Source organism: Parasteatoda tepidariorum, chromosome X1, assembly GCF_043381705.1.
Source record: "Parasteatoda tepidariorum isolate YZ-2023 chromosome X1, CAS_Ptep_4.0, whole genome shotgun sequence".
Taxonomy (NCBI): Eukaryota; Metazoa; Arthropoda; class Arachnida; order Araneae; family Theridiidae; genus Parasteatoda; species Parasteatoda tepidariorum.
The window spans coordinates 46,114,013-46,123,462 of record NC_092214.1 but is presented as its reverse complement, the minus strand read 5'-3'; the positions used below and the strand labels follow the sequence as shown (position 1 = coordinate 46,123,462).

Sequence of the window (9,450 nt, the reverse complement as noted above, 5' to 3'; positions counted from 1 at the left end):
AGAAAGAAATTAGAAATCAAGATCACACAAATAAAAACCTGATTTCGCATCGAATTTTTTAACAAGCTGGATAGAACAAGAGCGCGAATGAATACCGCTGTTGTTTCAAACCGAAAGTAACTAACTTGAAACGAAAAAAAATCGTCAGCTGTCGAAACGATGCCAGATTTCTACAACTTTACCCTTACCGATTGACAAAAAATTTAAAAAAAAAGTTGAACTAAATAAATATAACTGGAAAAAAAGCCTTCCCTAATAAAATCAAATAATTGATATTAGTTTTTCTGACATTTCTCAAAGAAAAAACTTTTAAAATAAATATTTTCTGATGAGAGTTCAGCAGCTCATCCTTTGCTTCTTTGCGGAATGGAAGAGTTTATTACTGTCAAGGGGGTGATCGTATTATCAGCTGCTGCAACCGTATGAATATGGTTGCTGTAGTTATTTTGTCGCATAAACAGTTCATGTAGGAATGGACAGTAGCGATCGGTGAATCTTCTGTTTGTTTTACAGATTTTTTCTTGCCGATTTTACAGTTAGCTTACGATTAAAATTAATTTTTGCAAGTAAAGTAAGTACTTTGATTTTTTAGTTCTTTCGAATATCGGTTTTTCTTGGACGACACATGCTAGTCGATAGAAATTTATTTCGATACTATTATTGTTCTTTTATTATTCTTTTTACTTTCTGTATATTAGCTATCAATGTCATTAAATGTATCGTTTAATGTCAGTTTATTTATAATGCTGTCTACCATGCTTTTTGCCGGTTTGTTTTGTCTTTTTTTGTTTGCTTTGCTTATTGAAATTCTTAATATAAACAATGTTAATTATGGAGAAATAAAATTAAAAATTCAATACCGAATAAATCTATCTATAAAAGCTTTCTTTAGTACCAAAACCATTAAAATTAATTATAGTCTTTAAACTGCTCAACTCGTTTTCAAAATTAAGAATTTTTGCAATTTATGGAAAGTTTTTGGATTATTAAAGATCTATACTTGTTTTTTAATGAAATCTTTTAAGATGTTAGAATAGTTTCGAATTTAAGTATTGCTTATAATACTTTGCTTCTTTTGCAAAAACTATTTACAAATGTCAAATTGTAAAAAGTTTATTTGAAAACACTAAAAACGAAAGATATTTAATAACTGTCACCATACCAATTTTTGGTTAATTAATTTGTACATTTGTAATTGTGCATGCTAAGGATTTCTTCATTTTTTTTTCCTTTTAGAAAAAGTTACTGGTGCTGTAAAACTTGCTGTTGCAATTCAAAGTCCATTTCATATAAATTATATGCATGTAAAACTTTTTAAATGCAAATAAAATCAATTTTATGCAAGGAGAACAGGGCACCAGGCAAATATGTAATATATATTTATGGAGAGTTTTGAATATTGCTATAAATTTTCTCTATTCATGCAAGATTTATGATTATATAATTATGTACATTAGAAAAACAAAGTTACGAACTCCCAAACTATTTATTAGTTTGTATACAAAACTATCAACAAATCGAGTAAATTTTTTCTATGTATGGGCATGCCTTTTTTTTTTTTTGTTTTGTTGTCATTGTCACATTAGTAAACACATTTACTAATTTTACTTTTATATAGCTGATAGGGTCATGAATAAAAAGGTATCTAGGTGGTAGCAACATTTAGGTTTTGGCATATAAATCTTGGTTTTTAAATTTTCGAAATAATTTTGTTGATACACCATGAAAAATCAATGTTTCAAACAAATTATAAGATAGATTAGTTCGACAGCTATGCTTTTAAATGTTGAAAAAATAGCGTTATGTTTACAAAACTTTTTTTATTTTGAATACTATGTTGCTAATAGTCAAAAAAAATTTTGACTATTAGCAACATAGCCTGGTTGGTAGGGCACTGAGTCCATGTTCAAGAGGTCGTGGGTTCGATCTCCGCTTGCCCAAGACTCCCCGCGTAGTAAATGGTGATTGATGCTCGTTAAATCTGTCAAGTCACAAAGTCCTCCATGTTCCCATAACAAATCATACCTCTGAGGGTACTGATCAGGAAGTTCTCTTGTCTTCTGGATTATTTCAAAATTACAAGACTACGGAGTTGAACATTAGTAGTCGTAAGCCCAAAATTGGGTCGGCTGTTTAATGACGGTTATAAAATTAAAATAAAATTACCATATATGAGGAATTAGGATTAGTTGGTCCACTTTTCAGTTTTCATTTTTTATCTCTTTCAAAAATTGCTTGTACAATTTGATTTTTTTCTTCTGCAAGACAGATCGCTTACTTCTCTCCATTCGTGATTTTTTTAAAAATGTTTTGTTGCAGATTTCTTTTGTATTAACTTTTTAATAACTGTAAACAATAAACCAATATGGCCGAGGTATCTTAGTCTACATCATTGGGCACATTGGACCGCTTATTAAAAATAAATTAATTTATTGCAAATTAAAGTAATCAAAGGCACATCAAAATCAAATAAAAGCATGGTATTTCCTGAATGATTTTCAGGAAAAATTAGAATTTTCAAACTTTATTTATCCAAGTTTGTTGGATATACAATTTTTATATTCATTGGTATTGCATCACACAAATTTAATTCCTTAAAGAACATTACAAGTTTAAAAAGGTAGACACATGTACAAAATCTTTAGTATGCAAAAATTTTGTACTTCCTTAATCCTTTTAGGGATGGTGGGATAAAAAAACTTTTACTTATTTTTGACAATAATTTAAACCATTAAATTTTAATAGTTTTTATCACCTAAACGGCTCGGTTTTTAATCAACCACTTTTTATTCTGAAAAATGTTAAGATAAATAAAATTACTTCATTATGGATATGCATACCTCAGTTTTCTCTTATTTAAATATTTTGATTATATTTTCTGTCCCGAAAAGGGTTTAAAAGAATAATGTTTAATAAAATTTAAGATTTTTTTAATTCCCCTTCCAATGAGGTGAGGCGGGTTCGAATTCCAGCAATGGCTGGTTGATATAAAATCCGTATCTGGCTTGCATCGACCACAGCGCTTCTAACATGAAATATCCTCAGTGATTAGATCATGGATTAGAGTCCTCTAGCCATCAGACTAACCATGGGAGGCTCTCGTGGTTTGTTTCTCCATGAAACGTAAAAGCATAGTTAGTTCCATCAAAAAGTCCTCCATGGAGGCAAATTTCTCCCAATACTTAATCCAAGAGTTCCCTTGTCTTTTGGATTTGGTTCAAAATTACAAGGCTACAGAGTTGAACACTGGTAGGTGTAAGCCCAAAGATTTGGTCGGCTGTTTAGCAACGATTATAAAATAAAATAAAATACACTGCAAAATTTTTTTGTAATTTTTAAGAATGTCGGTACAAGGTATTTTGCTTAAGCATGTCTTTTTTCCCTGTAATCTTAAGAATTCTAAGTTTTGTTCCAGTTTAACAAAAGGTAAAAAGCTAAATTTCTGACAAATTTTATTATTTATGGTAAATAAAACTAGTTAAGTCTAATTTTTTAAAAATAAAATTAATGATAAAACACTTTTTATTGTACTCGTAGAGCCCATTGGCATTGAACTTAATGAGAATTTAGAGTGCATTTTGATTTGAGTGAAAATTAATATATAGATTAATTTTTTTAGGTACTTTTTTATAAAATATTTGTTAGCTTGTATTTCTTAAAAATTTTTTGTTCTTCATTTAAAAGTTGTGTAAGTTAAATTTCTAAGAATATTGTCATGACTTTTCTACTTATAAAAAATAAGTTTCATTATTAAGAGTATATTATTGTTTAACTCTATAAAATAACTAGAATAATGCTTATAATAAAACTCTCTGAATTATTTTGATGGTTTGGTCCAAACTGCCCCGGTTTTTAGTGAACCAACCTACCCCATGTTCTGGATTTTACAAAAGATCACAATAATTACTTCCTTTTTTATATAAATTTATATAGCTGCAAGTAATTATAAAATTAAAAATCTAACTTCATAAAAAAATTGCAATTTATTGCTAGATTCGTATGGAAGCAAATTTTTGATGGTAAAGTAGTAAAGCTCAAAAAATTGCTTAGCAGGGCTAAAATATAATTTGTTGAAATAAAAATTACATGCTTTAACTTAACCATGTGGATTAATGTGTAACTAAGGATTTGTTTAAAATATGTGATTCTGGTCCAATATGCACTTAGGTTCTCCTTGTCCTGTCTCTCTCTATATATGTATACACACACACCACAGAGAGAAAATAAAGTTTTTGCAGATTGTCAACTTTAAGTTCTATTTGTGTAGTTAGCAATTTTGCTGCTAGATGTAGTAGCTTCTATTTGTCTTATGTTTTTCCTATTTTAATTTTCTCTTTTTAAACCTGTAAAGTTTGTAATAAGTTACCTGTTAAGTTTGTAATAAGTAATATGTTACCTGTAAAGTTTGAAATCCAGCATTCTATAGAATGCTTAGGAATTGTATATATAATGCCTAAAAATAACTAGCATTCTATGAAATGATTATCTTTCACACATTTCCTAGGCATTCTATAGAATGCCAAAGCAGAAATCTGCAAAACATGAAATACATCTCCAATTCATTTAGAGTATTATGAAATGTAGTTCAAACTGTCATTCGAGTCTACCATGTTGCAACAAGTAGGTTAATTTTATTTTCTTATTTTTTCGTAGGAAAATATTGTTTCCCTTAATCAGAAAGGCATAAATTTCGTTTTATACAACTTTCATTTTTCTTTAGGTATTTTGAACCAATTTTTTTAATGGCACTCTCATTATTTTTTCTGGATAACATTTTTATTTTTGAGGATAGCACATCATTTATATAATATCCTTATGAGGGGCTTTTTTCATACCTTTTCCAAATAGCAGTTGTATTCTTTAGTTCTTTAGAATGCCTAGATAATTCTCATATTTCATACTTTGCTTTTAAAGTTCTAGCATTATACAATGCCTAGGCATTCTATAGAATGCTGCTTTTCATACTTTGCCGGTAAGGTTATACAATGAATTCTTAGTAACATCAATTCAAAAGTTAAGGAAAAAAAAATCAATTTATCTCACAGTTTGAGTTTTAAAAAAATATACATTGATTAAAATATAATTCAATAAATACTTTAGTACTGACTTGTATTCAGGTAAAATAGAATGAGAAAAAAACTTATCTTAAAATTACTTAATTGTATTGATAATAATAAATTAAAATTGTACAATAATAAATTAGACATTCATAAACATTATACTGTGTATGTGTGAAGAGCTTTGGGCAATAAATTAGTCAGATTTCTCAAATTTTTCAGGAGAGTGATTTTGAAATTGTTTTCGGTGACAAGTATATAATTTTTATGAAGATAATGAGATGTTTCTATTGTGAAGAATTTTATCTGTACTCTTTACTTGCACACTCATTATTTAGAATCACTTAAAAAATGTGATGTTTTTTAAATTGACTTTTGTTATTTATAAAGTTTTCGATTTTAAAATTTATAATTTGGCAAGAAAATAAAATATTTTGATTCTCTAGATTCATCTTCATATTGACGAAAATTATCAGGAAAGTTTTGAATTAAAAGACACATTTTAATATTTGTATGAATAAAAAATTCTAGGAAAATTGATGTTGATTTGAAAAATGCAAATATATTTTATTTTCTACGTTGGGATTATAGTGTCTTACTGTCTATGCATTCCTGTGTGATTTTTCACATGCATACAGTTAGTCCTGAAAATTTACAGACTTATTTTCACTCCTTAGAAGCACATAATTTTTTCTATAGAGGGCCACAAAAATTAGAAAATAACACGTTGGGTACCTACATTGGTAACGTTAAATAGAAATTTTGAAAATGGAGGGACAAATGAGTAGATAATAAAAATAAGAAACAAATATATATAATAATGTAAATATAATCTGACTAATAGGGGCAGTTGGGGTAATTTGGACCACTTTTGACTTTTTATTTTATTTCGAACTTTATTAATTTAATTTAATAAAAATAGTCAATGTTTTAATGGTTTATAGTAATTTCTTGACTCTATAAGAATGTTGAGAAAAATAATTAACCTTCTAAGTAGCTTATTAAGGTTCTTTAAGGGGTGGTCATAACTACCCCTCTAAGTTATTTATTTTTGAATGTAAGTTATTTATTATTATTTAAGTTTGTTGTATACAAAAATAAACAAGGAAAAATTGGGAATTGTTTAAAAAATTGTGGTTTAAGAAGCTGGATTTTTTGGTTTCCCCGAGATCGGCATCTGAAGTTAGTTCTCACTTTGAATTTATTGAGCGGGTCAAATCATAGCCACCGAGTCGGCTATGATTTTCTAGAAAAACCCGGGTTTTTTGCAACCCTGACTAGACAAGTAAATTTTAGGACTAATTTCATAACTTAAAATATCATTTGCATCAATTAATTAGTATATTTAATGTGAACATCTCGAATCATTGAAATTGAATTTTAGTTATTGAAAATTCGATCATTGTTTTAAAAGTTGTTCAGATTGCTAATTTTTTTTTGCACTAAAACTTCAATTATTGTTTCTATGTATATGAACTATAATACACTTTTTATTTTTTCATCATGCATATTCTTTTCAGTTTGATATGAGATAACGTGAATTGTTTTAATTTATTTTCATTATGTTTTGGTTAGCTGTTTTACGGTGTGAGGAATGAATTTTTTAAAAATAAATTCATGATGGAACGGTTTCTTTTGTTTAAGCTGAAACTTAAGCCAATCGTTTTAACGTTTGACTAACTTAATTTACTGCAATGTAAGACGCAATCTGTTTCCCCCTTTATAAACAAGTATGAATTGACTAATAATATCTTTAGGGAAAGACTTATATGTAACCCCCTGAATACCACATAATTTTTTTTTCTGCATCTATATTGATTTTTGTTTTAAAAACTAATAAAGGAGTTTATACAACTAAAGAAAAAAAATTTGTCCGAAGCCTCACGTGTGCGTGAATTTGGATTTCGTGTTGCTTCCTAATCCTAGTTGTAATAATAATTTTTTTCGAGGTTTCTTCTCGATTCTTATGTTTATTTATCCTGAATAATTGATCTAAATTTAATGTGTTTTTATTATTATTTATGTAAAAGAATAATGAAAAAAACTTGAAATCTGTTTTTTAAAATTTGCCCATCCGATAAGCTTTTGAAGTTGATTTTCTGCTTAAAATGAGAAGAAAGTTTTTTGAAGTTCATTAAAAAAATTCAAGGCAGAGATATCAAACTCTTACTCTACATTCTCTGCAATTCAATCGTCTATAACTGCGCAAAGAATTTCAAAAAATATTAGTCTTATCTCCTCCAGTTCCTTAATACTTTTTTTTCGAAAAAAAAGAAGAAGAAAAAAGCAAAATTTCTCCGTTTTGTGCACTATTATTTTTAAAAACTTTTATGATTTAATTTGTATGTTTATTTTTCGTTTGTTTATAATTTGTAATTTCGTAATAGAAATATCTAAAAAATTCTATGCTACATTATAGGATATTCGATGGCTTATAATCTTATCAAAACAAAATAGAAATCGAATAAATAGTTTCTGAGTTTTCGGTAGACAAATATGGACAATAATTTTAATAACACACACATTCCTAAAACCGTTCAAAAATTCCAATTTTTTAATGGTTAAGAATAATGTTACTGACAGAAAAAATATTACATTTATTCATTGAGTTAACCTTAATTATTCTATCAATATCCTTGGTAGTTTTGTATGTGTATTTGGGGAACTTGGCACTAGATTTTAAGAAGTGTGTTCGAAATTCACTAACTTTGGCCTACTTCCAGCCAGATCCTTTACGATGGATGAGCTTTCTGCGAAAAAATTTTTTGCGTATTGGAGTCCAAATGCATAATTGAATTAAAGTAATAGACTGTATATTCCAAGCTTAATTTTGGGTTTCAAATCTATAAATATTTAATTAATAACTATTATTGACACAGCTTACAATAATTTTTTTTTCCCCAATGGCAGGCACTGAATTTTAATCTTTGCCTATACTATGCCAGAATTGTTGCTCATTTCGCGTTACCCAGTGGGCACCTGTGAACCAAAGTCACGGAGGCGAGCAACATTGCCCACGCCACACTGCCACAAACCCGTTTATAGGGTGGGCCACATTCACACATCATACACACACACAACAGAGGACAGCACAAGCAGAGAGAGAAACATCCATGCCCAGAGCGGGATTCGAACCCGCAGCCTATGGCTTCGCAGTCAAGCACGCTAACCGCTCGGCCATCTGGCCGGCCTTACAATAATTTATTTTTTCATTATATGCAACCAAACTATAACGTGCATCGAAAATAAAACTTCTCTATAATATGTTGATGATAATTGATAATATTTATTTTCCGTTTTTATGAGTGTGCACTGTTAGTTAAGCGCCTTATACAGATGCTTCTAATATATGACATCACAGTAGACACTATAACTTAAGTAAAAAAAACAGCGTAGTAGAAAAAAAACTTATTAACATTCTTATTGGCTTTATCTAGTGAATTAAAGGGGCTTAAAAAATGGTGCCTGTAAAACTTTTGCTATAAAATATAGTTAAAGTTGCAATAAAGCATATATTTTCAATCATTAAGGAAGGCGACACTTGGCGACAAAAGGCTGATTAATAAGCTGCCTTGTTAAGAAGGAAAAAGAATTGTTAAGAAAAGTGTTTAAGTATTAAGAGAAAAATTGGAGAAAAAAAAATTAATCTACGAATTAAGCTTCTGATTACTTCAAAAATAAAATACGTAAAATTATGATACACGCTTCTTAAGGATACTTTTATAGACGTATCTGTTTGAAGCATTTTTTTTTTTTCCTTTTAAATTTTTATCGCTGAATCGATTCACTTCTTTCTCACGAAACTTAAATTTTCAAAGAAAAAAAATTCGTATTGGCTAAATTAGTTCCTATCTTTGTTTTGTTGATTTATTTTACGTTTATATTGCTTAAATTTTTATGAGGGGGATGGAAATAAAGGACAAAAGAAGTTAGAGATTTTATTTATTTTTTACTTCTTCTGAAACAGTGTCTTATTTAACTTTCCTTTATCTATTTTAAACTTTTTTTTTAGTCATAAATTCAACGATGCGACAGATAATGAATGGAACTGTTTCCATTATATTCATTCGTCTTAAAAAATACTTGAATTTATCATATTTATCAATAAAAACTGGTTTCTTTAGAATTAATTTTCAAGCTAATTGTGTGCCTTCCAAATAAATATTTAGCATATATACTTAAAAATAATTGTACTCGTATCGGAAATATTTGATATTTGCGTACCAATAAATTAATGAGGAATTGTAATATTTATTTTAACCCTAAGATGTTCTATAACCAGGATTATTTTTTTTGTAACATTTTTACCAAATTTACATTTTTAAATTTTTTTATCAGGTACATAAATTTGCTGTAACAGTTAAATTTTTAATCTTGACTGTTATATATATAT

The 9,450-nt window shown here is 28.3% G+C and overlaps 1 protein-coding gene across 3 annotated transcripts in view; it reads left to right on the top strand.

Annotated features, from left to right (window-relative positions):
• The first annotated feature begins 399 nt into the window (after positions 1-399).
• Positions 400-9,450, top strand: part of LOC107448565 (oxysterol-binding protein-related protein 3) — a 91,295-nt gene continuing 82,244 nt past the window's right edge. For 2 of the 3 annotated variants that reach the window (XM_016063818.4, XM_016063815.4), the window contains exon 1: positions 400-571. The gene's annotated coding sequence lies outside the window, so the exon portion shown is untranslated. The remainder of the gene's footprint in view (positions 572-9,450) is intronic. The other variant, XM_016063819.4, reaches the window with a different exon arrangement.